This window comes from Globicephala melas, chromosome 7, assembly GCF_963455315.2.
Source record: "Globicephala melas chromosome 7, mGloMel1.2, whole genome shotgun sequence".
Taxonomy (NCBI): domain Eukaryota; kingdom Metazoa; phylum Chordata; class Mammalia; order Artiodactyla; family Delphinidae; genus Globicephala; species Globicephala melas.
In genome coordinates, this window is record NC_083320.1 from 45672989 (window position 1) to 45699970 (window position 26982).

At 38.6% G+C, this 26982-nt stretch overlaps 1 protein-coding gene across 5 annotated transcripts in view; it reads right to left on the minus strand.

The window, feature by feature from the left end:
- Nucleotides 1–21390, minus strand: part of GULP1 (GULP PTB domain containing engulfment adaptor 1) — a 260971-nt gene extending 239581 nt beyond the window's left edge. The window contains exon 1 of one of the 5 annotated variants that reach the window (XM_070045848.1): nucleotides 21352–21390. The gene's annotated coding sequence lies outside the window, so the exon portion shown is untranslated. Of the gene's footprint in view, nucleotides 1–20826; nucleotides 21330–21351 lie in introns of those variants that run through there. The other 4 variants (XM_060301474.2, XM_060301475.2, XM_070045849.1 and 1 more) reach the window with 4 other exon arrangements.
- Nucleotides 21391–26982: the final 5592 nt, after the last annotated feature.

Below are 26982 nucleotides of genomic sequence, written 5' to 3' on the forward strand. Positions count from 1 at the left end.
CTTTATTTTCCAGCAGAATTATTTTATAAAAATCCAGTGCGATTTAAGATAAAAAATATGTGTACTAATACAACTATATTTGACATATAGATGCAGGTTTATAATGTTAATCATAAAATAATGAAATGCTTTTCTAATTAACATTAATATAACCCTATAGTAAATAATTTTCAATAACCTAGGAAAATCTACTTTGGCAAAACTGGTTACACCCACTCATATTTACTTCTAGGTACCCCTACTTCAATGATTGGTCAAATTCAAAATGGCGTGGGAATCAGAAAAGCCCAACGTAGAGTCACAAACAGGAACAGATAACTTCACAATACAATTTTCATTACCTTTGAGAATAGCTTTGTGGAGACAAGTTGTAGAGTTATAGAGATAGTATTTGGGGAATCAGGGGTAACCTAGGGAGTCCTATAATACTTCATGTTTTGACCAAGGATTGAGGTTCATTTTGCCAAATGTGTGAAATCTGTATTCAGTTTCTAGAGTGGAGCTGTGTGAACACAGAAAGCCACAACCCCAAAATGAACATGAAGCCCTGGCCAGCTAAACTGGCCAGTTCTAGAAATACCTGCCTTATGTTAGGTGCAATTTGGCCTTTACCTTTAACAGCACAAAATAGTTCTTTTAAAATATTTGGCAAGTCAGTCCTTTCTTTCCTATCCCCTATAAGATGATTCTAGCTTAGATCTCTATTAATCTACCTCCCAGGTGGGTAAGACTCCCCTGCGGAATAAAGACTTCGGTTTCATGTTTGGGTTCTTCTCAGTCTTTTTTGCTGGCTTTTCATTTTCTGATTCCCCTTAACTATCAATGCTCTCAAGGGTCTGACCTCATGGTACTAATAATCACCCAGTGTTGGTAACTTTCAAATCTATATCTCCATCCCAGGATTTCTCCTTATTTCCAAATGGCACATCCAGCTTGCTATAGGGCATCATCTCTCTGTAACGGTTCCTAAACACCTCAAATTCAAAAATCCAAAGTGGAATTTTTAGTCTTTCCCTCCAATCACGTCCTTCATCCTGTATTCCTTTGTCTTGATGAATAGTACTACCACAGTCTATTCAAACAATCCAAGTCTGCACTGAGCCTCTTTATTCCTTCTTCCTAAAATGCTCACATTCAATCAGCCAACAATTCTATAAATTAAACATCACTACAATTCATTCTCTTCCAATATTATGATAGCTCCTACATTCAAGGCCTTATCATCTCTCACCTGGACTATTTTAACATTTCCTACCTTAGTTCCATACTTCTATTCTCGTTATCTCTTCATTCCATCCTGCCCAAAGCCATAAGGTTTCATACATACAAAGTTTATCAAGTTCCTTCCCTCCTTTTCCCTTGCTCTTATTCTGTCTGAAAACCTTGAAGGACTCACCACAGCTCACAGCCATAGAACTCTAACAGAGACACATATACTATTAGGGAAATGTAACATCAAGCCAAGGGGTAAATGAAGACACAGGATTAATAGTCCATAATCCTGAAGGACTGGTATTGCCTCATTGTAATTAAAATACATTAGTTTTACTTTAAAACCAAGTTTGTAGGTAGAAGTTCAGATTCAAATGAATTTCAGACTTCAAAGAAATTGCACTTGCAGCAGGCAGATTAAACCTGTGAGTCCACACTTCTCTGACACTAGGATACTTTGGAGGTATCTAGCACTGTAGCTGCTATATAAGCATGAAGCTTGAAAAGTGTTTTGAATGAATGAAGGTCTACATGATTAAATGTAGGAATCCCAGTAGTTTTAATTCATTTAGCACACAATTATTGGCTCTCCCTTATTTTCCAGGAGATGATGACTCCAATTAAATTTCAACTATTATCACAGTAGGATCTTAGAAATCTTCTCACCTAATGTCTCAAGCTACAGACAAGCTGCAGGATACTTTTCTATAGCAGCCCTGACCCATAGCTATTTGTTCTTTCTCCAAATAGGTTCAGTAATAGAGAACGTCACTATCGAATAATCAATCTTGATTCATTGTCAGAAGCTGCTTTCTTATACAGGGTTGGAAGCTGAAGATAACACAACTTAATTTCTTCCTAACACAGAGATCATTCATGATGTCACATGTCCCAAAATACAGACTGATAAAGAAAAATGCCCTTGGACTCAAACTGTGAAGAGGTACAATTTCAAAAATAACAATAGGAACTTTAACCATTAATTGATCCTCAGAAGCCTGCTGGTGATCTGATAAAAGGAGAACAAGGAAATCTGTTGCTGTCTGCTCTCCAAGCCCAAAAGAGACAGTGCAAACTCTAAAAATCTTTGTGCCAAGGGAGAGGAGACATGTAGAATGTTGCTAACCATCCGGTTCTACAAGGATTAAGACATTCGCCACTGCAGTCACTGAATAACTGTGCACCTGGAGAGGAATTCAAAATGAAAAACAGGGTGATGCACTTTGTGCTTTGGAAAAACAGCCTCCTTCGATAGATGTATATCTCAGGAAGAATTTTAATAAATCCAGATTCTTGCATCTTCCCATACATAGAAAAGCACTAAAATCATTAACTGGAGTTATCTGTTTTTCATGACTAGCAATAATCTTTTACCACGATGTACGCCCGACTGCATATACTGCCTAGTCAAAAATCATATATACACTGGCTTCTTCCCTACACTTTGGAGCAGTTTTCTCAGAGCTGTTTAGAGGCTATCTCCCAGGCTATCGTCCTTTTTAAGATCCCTGAATAAAACTTAAACTCACAACTCTTAGGTTGTGTGTTTTTCTTTAAGTCACACACAGGAGAAAGCTACGTGAAAACTTACTGGTGCTACTGAAGATTCTTGTTTTATACCGCTCAGTGATACATACAAGGTTCGTGTCATTATCTTCATTTTACATTCAAGAAAAAAGTTCCAGAGATGCTAAATTATCTCCCCAAGAGCCCTAAGCTAGTAAATGATGGAGCCAGAAGCAAGACTACACAGCATGGAAATATCTGGTAAGAGGTCAAGTTTATCTGTAACTCAGTTAAGTCTTCAATAACTTATCTGGAATCTTCCATAACATCCCACAGACTACACATCTCACTTTCCCTTTTTTTGCAAAGGTTCAGTATATAAGATGCAGAGGGGGTACATCAATAAAAGCAAAACCAAGCCCCAGTGTATTTCTGCTTTGTGGGTTTGTTCTCGCTCTCTTTGTTTCCTTTTTTTTCTTTGTACATCTCTTTGTTTTCCAAATTTTAACCAGAGGAGATTTCTTTTACAAGTGTTAGGGCGAAAAAAATTATCAAAAACTGATTTTTGTGAGGTTTTAATTTTAATACTGAGGAGAATTCATTTCTAAAACACTTTTTTGTAATAACCATTTTCACATGCAAATTTACAAAACACAGTGCAGCTTGCTCTTAGCCCCTCATAGAAATGATGTATTTTAAACACCAGACCTGAAAAATAGATCCCATCCTTGAGGCCTAAGTTACTTTAATGCCTGTTAGACAAGAAGAGACTCACAGATGCAGCCTCCTCTTGTAACCAAAATAAGTTGAGTTCAGGCAAATGTGGGTGCTAATGTGTGCATCCAAAAATAATGACCTAAATGATCCAATTTCAGGCCTCCAGTAATCACAGACACAGCTATTGAGTTGAAAAATGAACCAAGACTTGAGAGTGTAAGATAAAGCAAAGGGGCAAAGACTGACACTTGTGCTGAGCAGTTTGTAATTTACTGGTTCTTCCTCAGTCATCTGTCTACTCGAGAAAAATAAATCATGATTCTGACAGAAACCACTGCCAGATGATTTATCTTTGATTACTTACTATCTGTTTAAATGTTATCAATCCACAGCATGCTACATTTATCCTTAAAAGTAACATGAATTTGAAATCATAAAATGATATTGACAGGATTCTTCTCAATTTCTTCCTACCCCGATACCAGTACACACCTAAGCCAGCTGCTGAGGTCCATCACATCACTAGAAAAAAGTCAAATTACAAACCAATATGTAGCCCATGATCCCAATTCTTTTTTAATTTTTATTGAAATATAGTTGATTTACAATGTTGTATTAGTTTCAGATGTACAGCAAAGTGATTCAAGATTTCATGGAGTAATCTTTTTTAGATTCTTTTACATTATAAGTTATTACACGATATTAAGTGTAGTTCCCTGTGCTACACAGTAGGTTCTGTTGGTTATCTACTTTATACATAAGTAGTGTGTATATTTGAATCCCAAACTCCTAACCAAGTCTATTTTTAAAATTAAGGAAATGTCATCAAATCAGTCAATGAGACTCATTTTTTTTCTTTATACTCTTCAGTATTCTTAAACTTGTTTCAAGAGCATGTATCAATTGTAAAATTAAGAAAAAGAGTGTTGATGTATATACACTAAAAAGTTAAAAATATGGGCTTCCCTGGTGGTGCAGTGGTTGAGAGTCTGCCTGCCGATGCAGGGGACATGGGTTCATGCCCTGGTCCAGGAAGATCCCACATGCTGCGGAGCGGCTGGGCCTGTGAGCCATGGCCACTGGGCCTGCGCGTCCAGTAGCGGGAGAGGCCACAACAGTGAGAGGCCCACATACCACCAAAAAAAAAAAAAAAAAAAGTTAAAAATAGTTTTCTCCTACATAATTTTAGGATTAAGGGTTTCTTATTTGTTTCATGTTAACATTTTATATTACAAATTTTCTTCCACCATATTTCATTTGTATATATTTAAAAAAACAAAAAAATTCTAGAAGGAGAAGATATATTCCAGTTCAAATTACACAATGTTTTAAGCTAGTGGGGTTTGCTGACTATCTTTAGTGTTGTGTTTGGATTCCTCTTTCTATTCTGTGTGTGTATCTATTATAGATTTTTGGTTTGCAGTTACTACGAGGTTTTGGTATAGTAGTTTATGTATATATACATATAGTAGTTTATGTATATATACATAGTTGCTGTATATGTATATATACATAGTTGCTGATCTCTTAATTTCAAATGCATTTAAAATATCCTGCATTTCTGTGTTGATGATTTCCTACCTTTACTGAATGTTTGTCTTTACTGGTGAGCTTTCCCATTTCATAATTTTCGTGTTTCTAGTTGTAGCCTTTTCTTTGCTGCTTAGAGAAGTTCCTTAACACTTGTTGTAAAGCTGATTTGGTGGTGTTGAATCCTTTTAGCTTTTGCTTGTCTGGAAAGCTTTTGATTTCTCCATCAAATCTGAACAAGAGCCTCTCTGGGTAGAGTATTGTTGATTGTAGATTTTTCTCTTTCATCACTTTAAACACCTCATGCCACTTCCTTCTGACCTACAGGATGTCTGCTGAACAATCAGCTGATAGTCTTATGGGGATTCCCTTGTATGTTATTTGTTGCTTTTCCCTTGTTGCTTTTAATATTTTCTCTTTAATTTTTGTCAATTTGATTAATATGTGTCTTGGTGTGTTCCTCCTTGGGTTTATTCTGCCTGGGACTCTCTGCACTTCCTGCATTTGGGGGACTGCTTCCTTTCCCATGTTAAGGAAGTTTTCAGCTATTATCTCTTCAAATATTTTCTCAGGTCCTTTCTCTTTCTCTCTCCTTCTGGGACCCCTATAATGCAAATGTCGGTGTGTTTGATATTGTCTCAGAGGTCTCGTAAAGTGTCCTCATTTCTTTTCTTTTCTTTATTCTGTTCTGTGGCAGTGATTTCCAGCACTCTGTCTTCCAGCACACTTATCCATTCTTCTGACTCATTAATTCTGCTATTGATTCCTTCTAGTGTCTTTTTCATTTCAGTTCCTGTATTCTTCAATTCTGTTTGATTGTTCTTTATATTTTCTAACTCTTTGCTAAAAACCTCTTGTAACTTTTCGCTCTGTGCATCCATTCCCTTCTCAAGTTCTTGGATGATCTTTACAATCATTACTCTGAACTCTTTCTTGGGTAGATTGCCTATCTCCACTTCACTTAGTTTTTTATGTTGTTCCTTCATCGGAACATATTCCTTTGCCATCTCATTCTGTTTAAATTTCTATTTGTAATTTTTATGTATGTAGTAGGTTAGTTACGTTTCTCGACCTTGGAGAAGTGGCCCTCTGGAGGGGATGTCCTATGTGTCCCAGCAGTACACTCCCTTCTAGTCACCCAAGGGCCAGGGACCACTTGGTCCCAGGGTAGGTTCTGACCTGTGTTTGTGGACTCAGTTCCACAGGCTGTGGGACTATAGTTTTCTTGCTTCTGGTGCCTGCCCACTGGTGGGTAGAGCTGTGTCTTGGCCCTCTTGTGGGCAGGGCTGTGTAAAGGGGCATGTCTAGAAGTGTCTGTGGGCTCAGGAAGTCTTTAGGCAGCCTGTCTGCCAATGGGTGGGGCTGCGTTCCCACCCTGTTGGTTGTTTGGCCTGAGGCATCCCAGCATTAGAGTCTGCAGGCTGTTGGGTGGGGCAGGTCTCAGTGCCAAGGACACAAGATATCTGCCTTCAGCCAGAGTTTATGTAGATGAACACTCCCCAATATGTCCACCACCAGCTTTTATGACCCCAGAGAGAGCCACAGCCCCTCCGCCCCCTGCCTCCCCAGGAGACCCTCCAAGACCAGCAGATAGGTCTGGCCCCGGTTCGTACGAAGTCACTGCTTTTGCCCTGGGTCCTGGCACATGCAAGACCTTGTGTGCACCCTCCAAGAGTGGAGTCTCTGTTTCCCCAAGTCCTGTGGAGCTCCTGCAATCAAGCCCCTCTGGCCTTCAAAACAAATGCTCTGGGGGCTCCTCCTCCCAATGTTGGACCCCTAGGCTGGGTTGCCTGGTGTGGGGCTCAGAGCTCTCACTCCTGTGGGAGAACTTCTGCGATATAATTATTCTCCAGTTTGTGGGTTGCCCATCCAGGTGGTATGGAATTTGATTATATTGTGATTGCACCCATCCTACTGTCTCATTGTGGTTTCTTCTTTATGTCTTTGGATGTAAAATATCTTCTTTTGGTAGGTTCTCATCTTTTTTATCAATGGTTGTTCAGCAGTTAGTTGTGATTTTGGTGTGCTCATGAGAGGAGGTGAGGTCAAGGTCCTTCTACTCTGCCATCTTGCCTCCCCATCCAATCCCTACTGGGGTTTTTTGCTGAAGATATATAACTTTTTCATAGAGATATAGTCAAAAACAGATACTCATTCTGTACCCCTCTAATTTATTATCTTTTATAAGTTGCAAATGACATATTGCATTGAAGGTGTTCCATTTGTATTTATAGTTTAGGATAAATTCATTTATATAAAACAGCATATTTTCTAACCAGAATGAAAGCAGAACATAATTTTACTGTGAGGTTGAACATAACAGTACAAAAATTATATTGACACTTTACACAATAATGCTAGCTACCATTTACTAACACTTACAAACTCCAGCCACTATGCTACATGCAACATGGTTTTAATCCTCTCAGAAACCCTGCATTATTGTCTATGCCATCTTACAGATTAAGAAAGGAAAACAGTATGAGATTAATTTGCCTGTTGAAGAGTACTCAGGTTGTAAATAGCCAATCCTATCACCAGAGAAGCCAAAGCTCAGGCTTTCTCCAGTACCACCTACAGATTTATACCATGAAAGATTTGTCTTCATGTACTCTACTCCATAACTTACCACACACATAATTCCACCAAAATTGTTCTCACCACAGTCACCAATGACCTTCATGTTAAGTACAACAGACACATAATAGATACTTTAATCTGTTTGTTTACCTTTCTATACTATTTAACATTGCTGATCATTGTCTCCTTCTCAAATTATTTTTTTTTTTATCTTAGCTTTTACAACATCATAGGTAGTTCCTTCTTAGTGGTGCTTAAGGCTTTGCTTTTTCTGCCCTCAAGCCTTGTTATATGATAGCCCTTGCTAGACTAAAATCTCATATTTGTAGTCTGAAATCTGAAAACTTGTATATATGTACACACACACACACACAAACACACCACATATACATATATATCACCAGTCCACACCAAACTTCTTAGCTCCAAACATGTATATGTATGTACATCAAATAACTACTACTGGACATCTACAACAGAATGATTCAGAGACACATCAAAATGTGTCCAAAATAGAAATCATTAGTTTCCTCCAATAGTTCTACTATATTGACTTTGCTGATGAATACCAACACCCAGGTTGCCAAAACTAGGAATCTTAGAATCAACATTTACACCATCCTCCTGCCCATCTCCCACAATCACTAACAAATCATAAAACTGTACAGATGTTTTTCCTCCTAAATATCTCTGGAGCAAACTCATTTTTCATTGCCGTCATGCTAAACTAGACTACCACCTTCTCTTGCCTCGATTTACTGGCTGAGCAACTAGTCAAATCTTTCTAAAATGCAGGTGACATCTTGTCACCAATCCTATTTTAATCCTTCAAAGGTTTCCGACTGCTATTAGAATAGAGAGCAAACTCTGAATTTGAACGTCCTGTAAGATCTGGTCTTTGCCTCATGGGCTTTACCTCCAGCGATTCTAGTTCTTCTTTCTCTTCCACCCTATTCTCTACCTCTATTTTCAATTTTGTAATTCTGTGGTTGAGCCGTATACCAACTCCTCTAAGATTTCCTACCTGCTTGAAACACTCTCCACTCTCATTTCTTTCTACTGCTGAGTCTTCCCTAACTTGTAGACTATGTCATATCCCCTGTCTATGGCTCAAAGGGTTCAAGAGAACTTTCTTATAATACCCAAACTATAAATACCTCAAGAGATCAAATGTCTAACAGTTTAACTTACCAAAAAAAGACAAAATGATGAAATCAAATATTAAAATCAGACAACCCTGAATACAATATTTTGATTAAGATACTTGTTTTAGTTTAAAAACAATTATTTAAAACTAAAACTTAGACTGCTCTAAGGGCTGAAATGTTTTTTGAGGTTATCTAGTCCATCTTCTCAATGCAGGAAATATCAATGAAAAGTACATGACTTGCTTTTAAAAACATTAATATTAGTTATTTTACATCTTAGGCTTTATTTATACAAACCTTATCACTTTGACAAAACCAGGGAAAAAATGGGATTAAGAAGGTCAGATTTTCTCACTCAAGCATTTTAACCTTCTTGACAAATCAAATCAAGCATGAGCCAAAGCAACATACAGACACAATTTAGGCAATGAGTTAATTTTTATACTTTATCTAACTAACTAGGGTAAAATGAACAAATATCTTGTCATATGGGAGTGCCAAGTTGTCACTTCTAAGAGTGGGAGATGAGCAGCTCATGGTGCTGCAAAAAAAGAGGGAGTTAAGCACCAGCCAGGAGTCTAGGCGATCAGGTTATTCAAAGGTATCGCACTCTCACCAGTAAAGAGAACTACCGAAGCTGCCCTAATCCTTCAGGGGGACTCTCGCCACTCTACTGCACACTTCCTCAACTAGGATGGTGGTTAAGATGCACTACTTCCCACCCTACTATCTGCCCTAGTCTACTGTTTGCCAGCCCTGGAACCTTAAACAAGTTTCTTAATCATTTACAAATCATAAAAAAAACATTTAGCACAATGTTCAGGACATTGTGAGCACTGTGTAAATGCTATTTGTAGAGGAGGAAAAGGGTAGACTTTCCTCTACCCTGCCAGGCTCTCGCTAAGACTTCCTGTAACAAAAGACAGATTAACAAGAGAATGGAATACAAATGTATTTAATATAAGTTTTGCGTGACACAGCAGCCTTCATAAAGAAATGAAGACACCTAAAGAAATGATTAAACCTGAATGTTTTTTTACGCTAGGTTTGAAGAAGAGTTACAAGTCTTGGAAAGGTCTGACAGGACCAAGCGTATGAGCTAAGTATAGTAAACTAGGGGAAACTTAGCAAGATCATTCAGGTTCCTCTGTGTCCCTTTGTTTTCAGAGCTAAGGATGTTCTTTTCCTTCTAGGACAGAGAGGGCACCTCTCACATGAGGATTTTGTGACCTGCTTCAGGAGAAGGTCAGAAAGTCCTTCCTTCACATGCTGTTTCTCAAATTCCCTCAGGTTGAAGTATTCAATATGTCAAGGTACCATATTTTGACGTAGTGTGTCCTAAACCCTGTCATATTCTTGTTATTTCTCTTTCAAAAAATCATTTTTGGTTTGGACCACAGGTAGAAGACAACAGGTTAAGAAAAGAGCTCATATGCCATGAAGATCCTAATAAAGAGAGACAATGATTGGGGTGGGGGAAGGGCACGACTATTTTCACTTTATTTGATTATTTTAGCACTAGTGAGAGTTGGAATTTGAATTATCTGGATATTTATCCTCTTCCTTGTTTCATATCTGCTGTGAGCCAATTTATATTTTCTATTAAAATTTCCGAAGTGGAGAAGCAGAGTCCCTTTATAATATTTTCCACACTAAGAGGCATTTATTCACATTCAAAAACCCACAAGAATGTGGCTCCCTTTTAAAGAGGAAAAGGTCACCAGAGGGCACTTTGATTCTGGGCAAAGGGATACCCCAGAACAATCCCTGAACAACAGCTTCTAAAAGAACAATAATCCTCTGAGAATTCCAGCACTTTGTATTCTCTAGTTCCCTTGCCTAACTTTGAAAGAAGGTCATGATCTCATAGAGGAAGCATCTCAAGTATGTTTACAGCATTTTTATGCAAAAAGAAAATATGCACATCTCAATCACGGTAATGTAGGAGGTCTTGTTAACTATGGATCTCTCCATCAGTAACTTCTTCTAAGGTCTCTCACTTTCCTAAGGTATTCAAATTACTGGCTGTCCATTTCCCTCTCCAACCCAATCTCCATACTTTCAACATCCACACTGATACAGCTCTAATACAACAGTCTTGTTCTTTCTTGGCGAATGAACCATTTGTCACTGCAGCTTTTCACCATCTGTAATGTTTCTCCCTCCAGTTTCACCAATGCTCTTCTTCACCTCCACTGTCTACACAATCTTTAGCTTTCTGTTTTTCACACCCCCTCATTGCCAACAAACCTGCCCACTGTGACACTTGCCTATTCTGAGCCTGTTAGATTATTCCTGGTTTTGCTTGCCTCCACCTCCTGCTTAAACCACCAGTTAAACCATTTCAGCATTAATACTCTAAAATATATTAGACTGGCCAAAAAGTTCGTTCGGTCGAACTTTTTGGCCAGCTCAACATTTTACTCCTGCTTTTGGCAATTCTCAGCTTTGGGTAATTCCTACAACCTTTAGAGCAAGAGGACAAAGACTCAGATATACCTCCTTACTTTGATACAGCAAAAAACAATGTGCATAATGGTAAATCAGCAAAAAAAGCTAGAACTCAACATGGTGGCAAGAACCACCATGAACATGGTGGCAGAAAATAAACTGCTATGGTTCCAGTGAACTAGAGCTTTATAACACTAGTTCTGACTTAAAAGATTATTATACGTCTGCACTGTTTTTTACTTCTGTGAATGGATCTGCACTACACAATTTTCTTAATTTTACTCCCATCATCTTTATCTTTTACATTTAAATAATTACGTTAGTTTTATCATGACTCCAAGCTTGAAACTACTCAGACAAGGCAATGAGAGTACTTCAGTGTTTCCTAAGGTACATTTAATGTTCACAGTACAATAAAGACACCAAATAACCAAATAAACAGTGATGTGATTTTATGGATTAGATTTTGAATTTGTATTTCAAGTTATTTTATTTTTATTGAATAATGTATTCTGAGATATATGTAGAATATATTCATCCCCAAATAACTTTAGCTAAGATGATTAATACAATCACTGTATTAAAAACATAATAAAATTTGGTGCATTGAGTAATAATATATTTATATAGAGTAATAGCACTAATCATATCCAAAGTTTACAAAACCCAAGTGGTCTATAAATTTTCTTTATTTATCTAAATTGTTATTTCTAAAATATTTATTTCAAATTAAGATACCACTTAATAACTGTTCTAATTGAGATACTTTCTCATTTAAGTAACTGAAAGGTCTAGTTCAAACTGGTTTGAAAAATAAATAAATTCATTCTCTTACACAACAGTAAATCCAGAAATATGGTAGGTTGATTCAGGGACCCAACAATGCCATCAAGCATTCAGGTTCTTTACATTTTTTTCTTTCTTCATTGATGCATTTGTTTTGCCCTCGAGCTCGATATCCTCATGGACAAAAGATGACCCCCTACTGCAATTTCAAGCATCTATTCCAGACAGGACAAATATCAAGAGCTGACATATGTATGCCTTCTCACCAATGTCCCCTTCCCAAGTGTAAAGGAAGTTTTTCTACCCCACCTCCCTCCAGTTCTGTCATTTCATATAATTGACTCTGACTGGGACAAGGAACAAGTGCCCCCTCCATAAACAATCACTGACAAGGGGAACAGAAACACTGTGACTACTAGCTCAGCCTAATCCAAATTTCTTATTAGAAATGAACTGCCTTCCCCTTGAGGCAGGAGATAGATGGGCCCCAGGCCAAGCAGCTGGAGTTAGTCCCCTATAGACAGATACTCGAAGATGAAGATAGGAGAGGCTGAGCCCTGCCCAGATAAAAGATAAGAGACCACATATTCCTCATTCTCTAAGTCAAGGAGACCTTCCCAATTAAAAAGCTCCTTGGAGGTCAAAAGAGGAGTGATGTAAAGCTACCCACAGGCCTCTTTGCTGGAATCCATCTTGCGTGCACACATGGGAGGATCCTGAGATGTACCAAACACGGACTCAGAACCAGGCAAATCAAAATGACTGGCCAGGGCTTCCCCGGTGGCGCAGTGGTTGAGAGTCCGCCTGCCGATGCAGGGGACACAGGTTCGTGCCCTGGTCCGGGAAGATCCCACATGCCACGGAGCGGCTGGGCCCGTGAGCCATGGCCACTGAGCCTGAGCGCTCCTCAACGGGAGAGGCCACAACAGTGAGAGGCCCATGTACCACAAAAAAAAAAAACAATTTGAGATATAGCTACATGTCTATAGATATATCCACATATAAAAAATAATACCTAGAAGCAAGTGTAATTATTATTGTAATTTTAAACTGGTGGTAAACCTAAAAATATTTCAAAATACGTGCAGAGTCATGAGACATGACAATAAATATGGGCAACTTCTAGCAAGTTATAGGTACTTAAGACTGCTTGTGTGTGTGTGTCTCCCCGCCTTCAAAACTGAAAAACATACTAAATTTAAGTGAGGTGTTCAAGAGTAATAATGTTATTGTTTTATATCCAAGTTCATGGACACCCCCACCACCACCACCACGAGGGTGAAATGGAGCGCACACTCAACTCCTTGTGACTCCAATTACATGTTAGTTAGACCTGGAGAAATTTAAAAAGAAATAAAAAGAAGATAGCAGTTTTTTAAAATAATTAATCCAGTTAAAGTTCTTAAACTCCCATATGCAATTACTAATGATTATGGTCATCAACATGAAGATAGAAAGGAGAAACATCTCCAAAGTTCCGAAATTCAGTTTGCTCTGTTAAACCATTCACAGGGTTCCATGCCTCTTTGCCTTTACCACTCACTGTCTTGAACTGCTCTCCTTCATTGCTTGCTAACTCATCTTCATCCTTTGCCTAGGAATCACCTCCACACTTTCTTTCCAGACACTGCTTCCCCTCGTGCTGATGAATAACCTCTACCCCTACTCCTTCAATATTCTCTCCACTGTAGCACAGAATTATATGGAAATAAGTTCTATTTAAGTCTATTTAAGTTAATTGGAGATAGGTCTCTGTCACTGCCAAAAAAAAAAACCAAAACAGTGTTCAATAAATATTTATTAAATTCCACTGGATAATATAAAAATCCCTTATTTGTCAACTCATACTTTAAACCTAGTAACATTTTTCAGAATGAAAAGGGGGGTGGGGGAAGATTGCAAATTTTTATGAAGACTTAAGAGAAAGTCTGTATATCTCATCGAATAAGAAAGTCCCAAAGAAAGATTTATTATAACATTGTTTTTTAAAGCCTCTAGGAAATTTCATTTTTCGAAATTAATCATAAATTTCCTAGTCTACCTAATTTAAGCAATTAAGCCTATGATAAATTCACATGTTATAAATTTAGTAGCAGTTCTTCCTTTAAAAAGAATTAAAGACAATGTTGGCAATATAATAAATCTTACTTGTTTGCCATAAAGAATTTTAAAGGCTTTTCTCCTAGACATCCAGAGTCACAATGATATAAAACAGAAATAAAATTCACAAAATTTCAAAACAATACCTATTCTTATTATAAAGCATTGTTACTTTATAGATCTGAAATTTCAATAGACTTTTGCCATTTCAGATGGCATTTAGATAATTTCAATACAATTCATTTACTCAAATATTTCTCTTTAACAATTCTCTCAAACTGTATTTTGCTAAACTACACTGCATAAGTAGCTTCTAACTAATTATATACTCAGTTACTATATGCAGCATAGAGATAAACTGCTTTGGAATTAACTCAGTTATACAATTGTTCTTTACAATAAGCCAAATTTCTCTATATTTATGTGTACTACCAGCAACAATCTACATTTAAGTACATTTTTAAGATTATAATAGTGCACATCCTCAAGGAGGTAGTAGGAAAGTTTTACCATCAGCCAAAGTTCCATATTTTTTATGGAGTTCTTCAAAAGCAGACAAAAATTAAATAGATTATGAGAATAACATGCACATTGACCTTTAAAAACACTTTACAAAGTACTCTGTCTTCTTAAGTAAAACTCCTATCAGTACTTACCAAGCTATGTTTTAACTCACCCAAGTGGAAATCTGGGTAAATTAACCTATTTGCTGTTAAAATTTTACTGGCACTCTTGATGGTTGTAAACAGCTATAAGAGAAATCAAAAAGCTAAAATCAAGTTCATTCTCTTATATCAACTGTTAATTACCCCAAACTGGAGATTTCTGCCACAGCACAGATGGTTCTGTTTGCTTTTTAGCCAAAATGCTGTCTAAAATCACTATTACAATCTAAGTGAGAAGTAGAGCTTAGTTATCATTTGATGAAATATTACATAACTGTTTTAAAAGATTATATATCCAATCTTTAATGATTCCTTTAGTAGGTTACTTGTGCTCTGTATTTCCTTCTACCAAACCTCTCAACTAGCTGTGTTTTGGTCATTTGAATGGCTATCATCACTTCTACAAGAAAGTGGATTAAAGACTGAGCCCAAATCATTCAATCTGCTCTTGGTTAACAGCTCTGTCAAAGTTTATGTTCCCTGAAATTCTTGGAGGACTTGTGGTTGAAGTATCAGGGAACAGATCAACTGTAACATCTGATAATCATAAGAAAAAGCTATACAATACCAGGAAAACACTACATTTACACACAATTCTCACTTCACAGAACCTTATAAACTTAGCAGTAGTAGCCACATTCCAAGCAGTGAATTTACCTTCTGACAGTAGTTAACTGCACATTTGCCTGTGTTCTACTTAAGAAAGGTAGAAAAGGCTTCCATGATTATGTCACCATCAGAGCCATTAACCAAGAATGATGATACTAGATATTTTCCATTATTTTTCTCATCCTTTACAGGTATAAGTAAAAGCATGAAACGCCTTTAAAATTTGGAAAAAAAAAAGTCAAGAATCTCTAGCAAGAGTTATCTGGAAAAGATTTTAAACTAATGGTTAAAATTAGCTCAGAAATATCAATTAATTGAAGTTGCTTTTTCTTACAAAAAATATACCTAGCACAAATAGAGAAACATCAAAGAATACATGTCATAATTCTCTGTACATATATATACATACAAACATATATATGGGAAAGGGATTATTTATCCAAGGCTTGGAAGTTTCTAAGATATATTCTGAATCTCCTCTTCAGAAGGCATGTGATGAAGATTATATGTAGGTATATTTATATAATGTTAATAGCAAGAAACAAACATGAAATAAAGATGGCTATTACTATCTAGATATTGTCTAGTAGGTGCACCCTGAAAAATATATACAGTGTTATTTAAAACTCTTTTAAAAAGTCATATTGGGACTTCCCGGTGGCGCAGTGGTTAAGAATCCGCCTGCCAATGCAGGGGACATGGGTTCGATCCCTGGTCCGGGAAGATCCCACATGCCGTGGGGCAACTAAGCCCGTGCGCCACAACTACTCAGCCTGCGCTCTAGAGTCCGCGAGCCACAACTACTGAGCCCTCGTGCCACAACTACCGAGTCCTCGTGCCACAACTACTGAAGCCTGCGGGCCTAGAGCCTGTGCTCTGCAACAAGAGAAGCCACTGCAATGAGAAGCCCGCGCACCACAATGAAGAGTAGCCCCCTCTTGCTGCAACTAGAGAAAGCCCGCGCACAGCAACGAAGACCCAACGTGTTCAAAAAAATAAAAAAGGCATATTAATCTTTGCAATCACAATTGTTACATAAATTAACTCACTTATTCATATTATGTGAGCAAATTAAAGCAGTCTTTCCAAAACTATCATTAAGTATACAATATTGAATGATGAAACTAATCCCAAATTTACTATAATTATACCATTTCAGTGGTAAACAGAAAATTTGTACTTATTCTCCTGCTCAGTATTTGAGTCAATTACCTGTTTTCTGATGAAAAATAATCATGAACTATAAGTATCATTAGAGTGGCTGAAAACATTTTCTTAGCATAAAACAAATACAAAACTAGCAAATAACAGAGCCTAAAAAGAGTATAAGAACTGTTTTCTAAGCCTAACTCTGCAACAGTGACTTTTAGCGATTGTCTTTAAAAATAAAGGGCTGATTTCAATTTCATATCCTCACTGGAAGCAAAGCAATTTCTCTGCTCAAAGTTTATACTATTTTTCCTCTTCAATTTGAATATATTTACACTCCCATAGGAACAAGTTTAACTTTCCTGATCTCTAAATGCATTAAGACAAACACTATTAGATCCACCAGCCTCTAACATGTTTAGGGACCAGGGCTCATGGCAGTCATGCAGTTGGGTCCTGTAACTACTTTTGAATCCATTATTATATCCGAATAAAATAACTTTTCTTGTTCTTTAGAGGTTTTACAAAACAAATCACAGTTTTTCAGAACGAACCACAAAGTACTCTGCTAAGTAAAATTTAAATTTAAATTATCTAATATTCAGCAAGGAGAGTAAGATTTTAAAAATGTTAAGTTTAAAATCAAAAGCAAAACTGGTTATTTTACAGTATAATTACCCTATTACATCCTTGAACATTCACTTGTTCTTTGATTATTCAAAAAAAGTGCTGGTCGTGTTAAGATGACCATAAATTCAACTGCAATCTTCCTTATACTCCCACTTTTTATAGATTCACTATTAATGATAAGGTGAAGTCTAAAAATAAAAGTTATGATTAAGTATTTTACCAAAAGATCTTATCCTTTAATATATCCATATTTATTCTGTATTCTTTCTCTAATACACTAACCTCTTCACCTGAAAAATAGTTAAGTTACACATCCAAGAGTATGATACAGTACATTGAACTATAAAAATAGGTAGTTTATTTTACTAATTGATGTGTCAAACTAAAAATTAAATATTTCACAATTATCATGCATGTATCAATAGTTTAAAAGTTCATACACTACAGATAGCAATATAGATAATAAATTATATGTTGGTAAAACATTTAAGAAGTAAAATAACCCACACAACTCACAGTGCTGAAAAGTTCAGAGCTGGGATTTAAATCCAAGCTTGATGTTTCCTCAGACATAAAAAGTATGCAACAAATATTGGTTGAATCAATTAATGAATGGCTCCTAAATCTACCCTCTAAACTTTTAAGGAAACTGTTGTGGCCATTGGGAAAAGAAAGTTTGTTTGTACATCATAAATGTATTTCAGTCTCTCAAGTGTTATTTCCGAGAAGGGAGCCAAATTCTGCAAATATATTTGGTAACTTCTCATAAAGGCAAAATTGAGCTGGTCTTAAAAAAATAACTGGTCCTTGAGTATAATTATAAACCAAAATAAAAAAGTCAATGAATTTGCTGATTGTTCTTTGCTGTTTGAGAGAATGACTCAGCTTTAGTCATAAAATCTCACCCAATATTTTCAAAAACATAAAATTTATGATTAAACTAAAGCTATGATTAAAAGGCACAGTAGTAATTTTTATAAATTAAATAGGTATGTCACTATTACATTTGTATTTTAGGTATAAATATTCCAATTTACCCCTACAAATCTCAATAGAATCAACCGAGACTGAAGCCCTATGACCTTTATATCTAAAAACGTATTAACATAATTTCATCTCTTTAAAGCTTACTGTGAAATTTCTTTATTTTGCAAGTGGAAAAACTGAAATCATAGACAGGGAAAACACATTGCCAAGGGTGATTCATAAAGTCAATCTCAGAGAGTAGGCTGATATTCACAATCCCAAACTCACCAATCCAGAGGAAATACCATATTAGTGTTTTTTACTATTCAACCCCCAAACCCACAACAGTAGACCAACCTTCCTGAAAAAAAAATAGAGGAAACATGAGCAATTTTAACACATAAAAGAAGGGTCCTAATTGCAGATAAGACTCTCAGTTCCTGGCTAGTCCAGAACTTGGAAGCAGCAGGGCCTTAACGTATTGGGCCAATGTGTGAAATACTGAGATCACACCAACTTCTACTCCTTCAGGTGAAAGAGCAAGTTCTATTATCGGGATCACTTTTGACAAACACAAGGAAGACATTTGGACACATTTTCCACTTTAATTTCATGACCCACTTTTGTGCCATTTGAGAATACCTAATTGAATTATTCGATTTAGGTGGAAAATCACCTGCTCAAAACCCAAGTCTTCAGTTCTTACTGGCTGTGAAAACAAAGAAGGTCAAGGTCAAGGGCTTGAAGTTGCAGCAAGCCTAGTCCAAGTTGAGGAGACAACAAAGTGTGGGTATTTGCAAAGTATGATCTCACAAAAAGCACCAGGCCCCCAGCTATTCCACTGCAACACTGATAGGGAATGGTCAGACATCCCTCCTAGACCGCTTCTTTCCTTCTTTCACTCTCCTCTGTCACATCCCACTGCACTCTATGCTTAGCTTATTTTTTTTGCCAAGAATACTGATCTTAGTCACCTTAAAATTCTCACTGCAAAAGAAACCCCTTGTTTAAACCCAAGTACAACCAACAGCTCCTTTCCAATTATCCCCAGCAACTTCCCCAGTCCCTTTTATGTTTGGCTACTGAGCTCAGTCTAGTTTGGCTGCCGGCCAGGTTCCTCTCTTCTTTCCTTGTCAGTGGTAAAAACTTGGAAAACAGTCCTGGACAGCTCAAGGAGACCTTTTAATTATGCAGTGGGGCAGTACCTTAGTCTGTCTGCTGTTTCCAGCAAGGCTTGTAGTCGCCAGCGACTGCACTCTCCCAATTGGTGGGTTTTCTAGCAAGGTTACTTGTTTATTTGGGGAAGGAGGGAAAGACTGGCAGAAAAAGGGGCGATTTGCAAATCTGAAAAATGCCCAACTCCTCTCAGAGTTTCCTACCTCCTCACATTCACTCTGTCTCATTACTGCCCTCCTTTACCACCTTATCACCCACTTGGCATCAAAGACACAAAATCATCAGTGTCCGGGTCTCCTTGTAGTCCTAGAAATTAACAAGGGGAGTCACGACTGGAACACTCTCCAAAAACTTTTGTTCTCAAGTGCTGATGCAAGATATATATATATATATATATATATTTTTAAAGCAGGTCCCAAAATAAACTTACTAAATTCTTCCTAATTGCATTATACTTTGTTAAACTTGCAGACTGAAATAGTGCATGTAAATGTCTGATTGCCAGTGGAAATAAGGCGAGCTCAGTCGGGAAAACTGCTAGGACCCAGGAAGGGATACCTTGACCGACACCCGCACTTATTCGGAGTTTGCCCAAGGTACTAAGTGCGCACGCCAAGCCCAACACCAGCTACGTCTTCCTTACTCTACCCTGGCAAGCTAGTTCCAGCTGCAGCGCCCAGCTTCCTGTTCAAGTTCCATTCAACATCGTAAACACATTCCAAGAAAACCAGCCTGCCCCGAGTTCCCTCCCGCACACAGGGAACTCTGAGCGGCGGCCCCAGGAGCCACAGGGAAGAACCGATCGCGCTGGGTTCTGATCCGTGCAGTGAATCAGCCCCCCGGGCTGGTGGACCCGGGCGAGCGAGCTCGGCAACGGGACCGAGAGCCCAGGGTCTCAAGCACCCCGCAGAGCCGTGCGCCTCTCTAAGGTAGCACCCGCCAGAAGGAACTACTCGACCCACCCAGCCACAGGGTAACCATGTGGGCGCCGCCCCTGAGTTTGGGCCCTCCCAGCCCTGGGTTTTAAAGAATCCACGGCCCGGCCTCGGAGCTTCGCGCCTCCCCGCCCCCCATGCCCACACTCCCTCCCGGAGCCAACAAAAGGGAGGTTACGCTGGAAGAAGTTTTGCTCCTGGGTAGCCTCGCTGTGACCCGGAGATGACTTGCCTGCTCAGCCCCGTCTGGTCAGCCGTCCTGATCCACCCGCGCCCCACCGCCCCCTCCAGCTCCTAACCACCGGCCCCGGCTCCCCGGACCAAAGTTACCACAAAGGGCTCCAGGAGTCCGGAGACCAATGCGTCCCCGACCTCGGGGGGCTCCCCGTCATCCCTGCAGCACTGCCACGGCAGTAGTCAACAGGTCTCAGCCTCCTTTCTTGCTGGACGACTTCCTGAGCCTTTCAGTGTCTTAATTTTTGCAACCTGCCCAGCGGCGGTAGTGGCGGCGAGCAGCCCCGCGCCCTCCTTCCCCGGCACCCGGCCGGGGCTGACCACCGCCCGCCGCCTCTCAGGATGTCAGTTTAAAAGAGACTGCACGCTACCTGGCGGGACGCTGGGCTTGCAGCCAGGGAAGCCCCCAGATAAACCGCGGTCTCTCCGTACCTTACTGACTGATGCAGTCGGGTCAGGCTCCGGGCAGGGACATGGAGAGCCGCCGCGTCCTCGGAGCCTGGCGAACTCCGCTCCGGCGCAGCCCGGGCGCCGTTTCCGTGGCCGAGAGGGAAAGTTTCTCTACGTCAACAGCGAGCTGGACTCGGGACCCTCCGGCTCCGGTCCCCTCCCTCTACGCGCTCTCGGCCCCCTCCCTCCTCTTCCTAATCGGCTGAAGCCAAAACTGGCGCTAGCTGGCGGCTGAGGCTCGAGGCTCGGGACTCCGGGTCGCTCCCGGCTGGGAACGCGGGGCTCCCCCTCTCGGCCAAAAGGAAACTCTCCCAGACTCGGCTGGCGCACTTGGGGCGATCTCCTTGGACACTTCCAAACGGGACGCCTGGGTTCCAGCTCGCTGACTTTCTTCGGTCTCTGATGCTCGTCTCCTATGGGCCCTCTGGGCTATATGGCGTCGGCACGCAGGACCCAGGGGGAGAGTGGAATGTGAGAGAAACTCGACCGGAGAAGACGAGGCCTTACCTTACCCGGTTCTCAGCCGGCACGGGAGCCAAAACACAGTTCTCCCCACCCCCACTCCTCGTCCCCCGCTGCGTTTCCTTTTGAACCTCCTCCCTGAAGCACCGGATCGGGACTATTCGCCTTCCCTTGTCTCTCTGTGTTTCCGCACACAATTTCAGAACACTTCTGCTGCTTAACAAGAAAAAAAAAAAAAAAGTGTCCAAGGAAGCACACACACGAGTAGCACATACCTTCTTTACAGCCTTTATCAAGAAAGCACTGACACAGTTTTTGCTGTGTCTCTGGCCGCACCTCTACACTTTTTTAATTTATTTTTCCTCAGTTTTTTAAAACTTACTGAATCTCTGCACTTTATTATGCCTTACAAGAAAAAAAAAAAAAGAAAGGAAAGAAAACAGAAAACTGCCTCCACCACCAGGTCATGCTCATTTGCTCCATTCAGATATTAACCTCAGAATTCAGGACATCTACGTGGGGTTCGAGGGAAAACATAACAAACCATCCTTACTGACACAATAAACTTCTGTGTGGGAAGAAGGACAAGAAGGAGGGATATCCTCGTTTAAGCGATTCTTTGAGGATGAGAGGACATTTACTCAAATCTTTTGAGATGCTGCTCAGAATTTAGTTCACTAAATTTTTCATTTGAACCTGAAAATAGATGGAGAAAGGAAAAAAAGCATTTTTGCAAGGCTAACAAATATAATATGTTATGGTGGAATCCAGGGCTTAGAATCAGACTATTCATATTCCTTTCCAGGCTCCGTACTTACTCATTCTGTGCCCTAGGACGCTGGACACAATTACAGCTGCCAAAAGGAATTGTATAATAGAACTCACAGAGTCACAGTCACATTTACAGGAATTAGACTAGAGTAGTGTCAAGCACAGACAAGGTACTCAATAAATATTTGGTTCTTACATCCCACTATTTTTCACTGTAACTAGAGGATGGTACTAGAAATTTCCCCAAAAGACCTTATTAACTGAATCAGTTTTCTTCTCCCTAATGCTTTTTCCATTAAAAAAGATACAACATCACAATTTTTGAAATGAAAACTAAGTTTAGGGATTACCCAGCTCTAGCCAAACTCCCTTACTTTAAATACAAGGCAGCTGAAGTCCAAGAATCTTAATTGACTTTCCCCAAATCTCATTGTTAGGAGGTGCTAAAGCTAGGACCAGAAATCAGGCCTCTTCATACGTGGACAGAATCCTCTTTTAACTATGTTTCCACTTTATCATAACAGGCAAGCACACAGTAAAATACTTACATTGAAAATATTAATCATAGGACAATGCTAGTTGCTTCTTCTGTAAATAACCTTTAAATGATTAATTTTCAAACAACCACTAAAAAATAGATGATGCCATTTACGTGATCACTTAATATTCAAATGATTATAAAAATAAATCAAATGATAGCCCATAGTACTTAGGAATAAGGAGGTTGACCAGATGACCAAACCCATGCTTACATTATATAATTATAAATATATGGGTGTGTTCTTTTAACACAATATTTAAAACTTTGAATAGAGAACTCTAGGCTCCCAAGGATACACCAACAAATCACTAGGATCTGTGGACCTCACTTCGAGAAACACTAGTTTAGTCTTCAATACGCTGCAGCTCCACTTGAATAAGCAGATCATAAGAATAAATGAGGCTACAGAAATCAAGCATTACAAGCTTGATTGTTTACATTAATGGAAAATCTCAAAACATGTACTTATTTCTGATTCATTTGCCTCTGATATCTTTAAGGAGAAGTTTTTCTAAACCTTTTCTCACCTTACTCAATGTTGAAAGTTACTTGGACTTTTATACAATTCCCAGGTTCTCAGAGATAAGACCCTATACCTTCCTTATGAGTAGGGATTCTCTACTACACCAGCCTCCCCCTGAATTAGCCACTAAAATAATTTCTTGAAGGCATTTCACAGACTTCTCTTTAGAGTTCTATGCTCCCTTTCCATGAGACTTGGAAGTTGCCAAAAAGAGAAAAAATTATAACTATAAAGTATATCCATCATGGATGGATGAATGGGGATGCATGAATCCCCATAACTGTCTTTTTCTAATCATTACACAGAGGGCTAAAGCTTACTAATTTTTATATTTCTTCCCAACATTTAAAATCTCTAAACTTGCTATTGCTCTATAATTTTTATAACCTGACTTTTGATATGAACTGCTATTTATGAAATGGCTTAGAGGTATAAAAATTTCAAAGATGTCAGAATGGAGTTTTTAAAAACACTAAAATCAAATAGAACAAGATTTAAAATCAGATCTGTAAGCATGACCCAGGAACTGAAGAAGGGAGATGCCAAGGAGAAAGGCTGCAGAGGCTCTGGCAGGGCATTACCATTAGACTATGCCTAATTTGCTACTGATAGCAAATACTCAGATTTCCATTTGAAAAGTCTTCACATTCATCATAGGAACATATGGACTCTGATGGAGACTCAGCAGCCTCCTAATATTTTTAAATTAATTTTCTGGCTCAGGCCAGTTTCAAGTTTCTCTTACTTGAACTAAAAGAACCTTGACTAAGATGGACAACTACCTATTATTTATGTTGAGAATAACATTTTATTGCTGATTATTACAAAAATATATAAAAACATGCTATCATATTGGTTGTTTAGCTCTATATTACTGCAAACCCATCAGTTAAAGTATTTAACAACTTTTTAAAAAGGAAATAAAAACCAAAATGGAATTCAAAATCTCAGTCATGTCCATTGAATTCCTAAGGGGACCTGGGTTCCAGAGTTAAAATGTGTTACATTTTACTTTCTATCTTCCATCATTTTATCTTTCAGTCTATTTTGGTCCCCCTGATTAAGAACATGAAACATACTCATTGCAAAAAAAAAAAAAAAAGAATAGGGACAATACAAAAAAGAAATAAATATCACCTGTGTTCCCACCATCAAGAGTACCCATTGCTAATATTTGCTCCATACCCTCCAAGTATTGTTGAAGTCTCTGAGAGAATCTCCAATAAATAACATTTCTTCTCTATGCTTAGGTTGAGAATAAATTGAGAAATAAAACAAAAGTTTAAAATAAAAGCTAAAGTATTACCTGTAGTATTGACAGAGACCTGGTTTGAATTGGTAAATCTAAAAATGAACAACCAAAATAACATTCTCAGTCACTGTAGTTTCCAGGCTCCCTATCTGGGAGGAGCCAGTGTCTGAAAAAGGAGTTGAATTCTGTTTTCTGAGATCCATTCCTTGGAGGGATAGAGAGGGAGGGAGGGAGGAAGAGAGAAAGGGTGTAGTTGAACTCTGCATTCCCAATAATTCTTCCCAGGTTTATTCCTAAATGTATGTATCACATATGTCACAACACCTCTCCAAGGGCAAAAGAGTAAAGACCCAGAAAAGATATTTTAGCATGGAAATCAAGAGTAGAGAAAAAGTCATTATCCAGTACATACAGCCACTTATATTTTTCTTTTGTTTTTTTCACAAGGAAGTATACTGCACATACTTTCTACTTCCTAACAATATACGAGTATATTGTGGGCTTTTCCCTTACCAGTGTTTATTGACAATTTGTATGCTGTTATAAACAAAGAAATTAAGGACATCTGTGCACATACTTTTGTACACCATCTGTACATATTTTGCCTGTCCCTTGCCAATTATTTCATTAGAACAAATATCTAGCAGTAGATTCTCAAGGTTAGGGCACAGACTTCTTTCATTATTATTTTGAAAAAAATCTGAAGTTACAGAAAAGTTGCAGGTAGAGTACAAATAATTATTTTTTTCTGAACCATTTGAGTATAACCTACCAACACTATACCCCATTCTGCCCAATTTTGTGTACTTCCTATAAACACAGACCTCTCCATAAAGAAGGTAAACCATCAAAAATCAGGACATTAACACTGATACATTTCTACACCTACCTCTCAGGTCCCATTCAAGTTTTTTCAATTATCCCTTTTATTTCCTTTATATAAACAGGGTTCAGTGTGAGATCACATGATACAAGTATTTAGTTACTATGTCTCTTTGATTATCATGGCATTAGTACTTTTGAGAATTGCTCTATAGTTATACTGCAAAATGTCCTTTAATTTACCATGTTAGATTCAGGTTATGAATCTTTGGCTGGTAAACCATGGAAGTACAATACTATATTTTTAAAAATTCTAACAAGCTGCATCCAGTTTTGAATTGTCCCATTACTGATGATCTTCACTTGATTAAGATGATGGTATTGTCAGGCTTCTCTGTAATGTTAATCCCTTTTCCTTTGTAATTGGTAGGTATTTTCTGGGGAGGTACTTTTAAACTATATAAGTATTTCATTTCTCATCAAACTTCTAATTTTTCATTTATTTATTTATGTTAGCATAGACATATGGTTTGCTCAAACTCAAACTCTTATCTGTTTCTATCGTGATTTATTTTGACATTCAAATTATCTCCCATTTGCTTCAGATTTCAAGCTGACTTCTGTGTTCTTTGCAAAGTCTCCATCATTTAGGAGCACTTTATCACTTTTGAGCACAAAAAGGTGTTCAAGTCTCATCTTGTATTTTCCCAACCCCAGCCCTGGAATCAGCCATATCTCCAAAGAAGCCAATCCCTTTTACTGAAGGCTGGTGTTTAGAAGATGAGTTCCAGGTGCAATGTCATTGCTATTAGGTTTTTGCTTTACTTAGGTCCTCTCAATGGCCAAAGCAAAGGAATATATGCACATATTTCTTTTTTTCTTCCTTCCTTCCTTCCTTCCCTCTCTCTCTCTCTGTCTCTCTCTTTCTCTTTCTTTCATTTTGAAAGCCATGAGTTCATACACTTGCCTTCAATTCCAGTCCAATTCCACTTTCCATTTTTGTAACTCCATTCTCCTCCAATGAAAATATGGCTTCCACTCCCATTATTCTTATTATGTTTTCTTATTTAATCAGTGTCCTTGTATAAAACCAATCTCTCATGTCTGTCACAGCCCCTTCCCCCGTATGGCCAGGCCACTCCTCTTTAGGAGCATCTTCATCATTCTGCTCAGGGGCCAACAACTCAAGACGACAGCTTTCTTGTGCTTCCTCACCTGCCTATGGCTCCAGCACACCGTCCAGGCTGCCTTCTGAGTCCATTTCCTCCGCATCTGGCTTAGGCTCCAAGTCATCACAGGAGGCTGATCGTCCACTGAGACACCATTTTCACCACACTCGGGCTTCCTGGCCGCTTTCTGGGCCACTGCAATCCCCCAATTCAGGTACTAATGCAAAAGTTTACCTCACTTGCCCCTCCTAATATTGCCAAACTAATTCTGGAAACTTTATAAAAATGCGTACTCCCATGAACAATATATAGGGTAGTGCCATGTCTTCAACAGGCATTGCTTGTATTTTATTTATTACTTACGTTATCCATGTAGTTAGTAAGGAAAGCTAGGTGTGGATTGGCTGTGTGAAGCATGCTTCTCCATGTTTGGCACATCATCATCCTGTAAGTTCCCACAGGTCCCTCTCAATGTTATTATTATTTATTTATTTATTTATTTTGGGCTGTGTTGGATCTTCATTGCTGCGCGTGGGCTTTCTCTAGTTGCAGCAAGAGGAGGCTACTCTTCGTTGTGGTGCACAGGCTTCTCATTGCG